Here is a 3,731-nt window from a genome sequence, read left to right on the forward strand (position 1 = left end):
GTCAAGACCGAGTCCAGGACAGAAAAAAGGTCTTATGCATGACAGTATCAAGACAATACTTTTGGGTTTCCCTTTCCCTCCAATATTATTATCCACATGATAAAGACACCTGGACTCGGTCGAGACCAAAAGCCACATTTGGCAAGACCAGTGGCCGAGACCGAGACAAGTCCGAGTTCAAATACTAGCGAGTCCGAGAGAAGTCCAAGACCATAGAAAAACGGTCTTGAGGCCGGACTCGAGTCCAAGACCGGACTCAAGTACTACAGCCCTGGTATGTATGTACTTGTGACTGTGATGTAACTGCCTTGTCTAATTGTAAATGTACAGTATATTCTTGCCTTTAAGGACCCCCTCATGAACGAGATGCTACATCTCAAGGGGTTATTCGTAATAATTTTCCTGTTATGGAAAGGTGCTTTTCAAATTAACGTAGATATCTAAATCCTTCTGCCTTTCTGAGCAGGCTTAGAACTTAGAAGTCAACAATGAACAAGGCAGTGGTTAGGGTTAAAAGACGTTCAAACTGCACAATGTGCCTGGAAATGAAATATTTACAGATTGGAATATGTTCAAATTGTGGCCCACCTTCCTCTCTAAATTTAGGGTAAAACCATGGAGCAGCTTCCTGTGAATGGAGGGGAGAGTAACATGTGTTCCTCTTGTGGGACAGACTGATGTGACTCACCTTCATCCTGTCCAACACTTATGCATTTTTTATTATTTTATCATCAGAAGATTGTAGTAACATGATGTTTCACTTAAGTTTCTGGCTATGAACAGTGTAATATGCTTGACGGTGTACCTTGAATTGTGCAAATGTTTTCTCTCTGACAATTAGGAATATTAATATGTACACAAATTACAGTGTTTCATTTTCCATGATATGAACAAACTGTTATACTTGTGTATACTTGTTAGACATGTGAGTCGTTTTTGTCATTGCACCACTGTCTGACAGTAATACAACCAAATTACCTCAAAAAACACACCGACAAATGTACAAATAGTTATTTTTCTTACTTTTTTTAAAAAAGGCTGTTGAATAAGAGCAAGAGGCAAGAAAGGCCCAGCAGAAAATAATACACATTACAGATAACAGCTGATAATAAATGAGCTACATGGTAGTATTGTATTACAGAAACACACTTATACATCAACATGCTTACAAGTGTGTGTGTGTGTGTGTGTGTGTGTGTGTGTGTGTGTGTGGTGTGGGGGGGGGGTTCAATTATGATGAGGCCCAAGATAAGGAAGCTAATGTCATCTCAATCACACAGGAGTTAGGCTACCTGATCGATTCTTGTTGTACATGTATTTATACATGTACAGTGGGCCACATGTAAGCATATATATATATGTGTATATATCTGTATATTTGTGTGTTGTGTATATATATATATATATAATAGACTATATGCTAATATATATATATATATATGTGTGTGTGTGTGTGTGTGTGTGTGTGTAACATACACATAGCTGCTATGTATTTATACAGTATGTATCTATATATTTTTTAAAACATTTTTTAAGCAAGTAGGCAATGATGTCATCTGTTAAAATTAGATTTAGACTCACATTCATGCATCAAACAAAGTCCAATATTAGAACATTAAAACGGAATTAGATGTGTTTCATGAAGTCATCTAAAATTCCACGTGATTACAAAAATAACGCCACGCGTTTCTCTTTAGAGATCAAAGATTGATGTTTGAATAGATCCTTAACTAACGAGGCCTTCATTATCCAATGGGCCGCACAATGATTCACAGCAAAGCCTTTAATTAATAAATAAATAAATGAAAATGATAACTAGATCTCCGCAGGCGGTGCTGGGTGTTTGGTGCGAAGCCGTTTCACAAATCAACATCAAGTGTCGGGCCCTTGGAGGGAGAAGGGCAGCAGACAGACAGGCTCCACTCATCTGCTGACGGATGAATGGAGTCCCGACGGACCGCGGCGCAGACCCGGTAATGGTGTTAGTCGGTTAAAAGGCTCGAGAAGTGTGTCGAAATAAAAGATCAGTCGAAGGAAAGCTCGCACAAAGGGTTCCAGTGATCGGCTGTATCTGCCCTGAATGCATCTGCATGAGTCGCATTTCCCTAAAAGAGCGTCGATTAATCGATAATCGCTGTTCCTGTTACGGTATGTTTCTTTAAGTACGCAGAAACTCCTTTTTACGTGACGCTTACTTGGCACTGAACCCTTTTCTGATTCTGATTTATAGTTTTTTTTCAGAATGTTACTTTCACATTTATAACCATTTATTCATTTTGTAATTTTGTAATTTTTAAATTTGTAATTAATTATTGTTTTACTTTTTTAATTTTTTTATTTGTTTGTACCTACTTATTTATTTATTTATTTTTTAATTTTTAAAATTTCAATTTTATATATATATATATATATATATATATATATATAAACACGCTTCTTTTGGCTCAGTTGTAAAAAGACAGGATCCGACAAGATTTATTGCCAGGTACATAAGAATATGCTTTGCTTTGGTGCACACATATATAAACATATTTCAACATGAATATGAAATAACCAAACAATAGGCTACATACAGAAACAAAGAGGCCTACATAACCATAAATAAATGACACAGGAAAGAAAAGGAGGCTGCACATGATGCTGTTGTCGCTGGTCGTCGTCACATTTTCTGACAAATGTTCTTTTCAGAATAAATGCTACAATTGGTTTTCACATATCGATGTAAAATTGCTTTTCCTATTTATATTTTTCAGCCAAGAGTTACACTGTGATTTCCCTAATCCTGCATATTCCCAACATGCAGGTCTATGTTTGTGTCCAGGGTCTTTGCTTGGGCGAAGAAAACAAACCCTTCATGTAAACTATTACCTTTTATTGTCTTGTCATGGTCTGTTTATGAAGCATAAGGCGCAAAATAAATAAAATCACCCAAATGTCTGTTACATCTTTTTAGCCAACTTCATTCCAACTTATTTCCACTTGTTTTACACTTATTTTTTGGAATGTATGGACAATCAACCTCATTTACATGTAATTTCCCCCGATTTTTAAGATAAAACACCCCATAAAATGCAAATTATTTGGACTAATCCGAGGAACATAGACTATATATTGACGAATATCAGTTTCCAGTTTCCTATTTTGGTTGAACCATCCGTATTATTTTCTTTTTTGGGCAGGCAATTTGGTTGAATAAATCCCACATTTTTCATATAGAATCTTTTGAAAACGAATCTAATTTGACCAGCGGACAATGCATAAGACTGGAATCGGTGAAAAGAGTCTCCAAAGTGACGTCAGTTATCCGTCCTGCGTTTCCAGCCCTGATTACACTCTGACTGTGCGTGGATCTCTTTCTGCGAGCTGCGCCATGATGCCTCGTGCCATTGAAGCGTGAGCGTCCTTTATCCGCGCTGTCGTCCCCCTGGTATCCCTCCGGTGCTAAATCATTTCCTCTGGCACCTTTTGGCAACGTGAAGTTATTGGTGACTTATTGCTCGTATTTCTTATCGGACTGCAGCTATTTTACAGACAACTCGGTCCCATTAATCTCCCCATTAAAGAATAAACTCTCCCTTTAACTCCAACCCGAACACCACTGACTGAGTCGGTGTTAGATGAAGACGTCAGGTGGATTCTATCTCAGTCACTGGTGCTCACCTTTGGTTAGGCCCACCCAGTGGTTTTGCCCAGTTGTTTTGCCTGTTCAGCACTTTGGTCAACTGTTGTTG

The sequence above is a fragment of the Etheostoma spectabile genome, chromosome 7 (genome assembly GCF_008692095.1).
Source record: "Etheostoma spectabile isolate EspeVRDwgs_2016 chromosome 7, UIUC_Espe_1.0, whole genome shotgun sequence".
In the NCBI taxonomy this organism is placed as follows: Eukaryota; Metazoa; Chordata; class Actinopteri; order Perciformes; family Percidae; genus Etheostoma; species Etheostoma spectabile.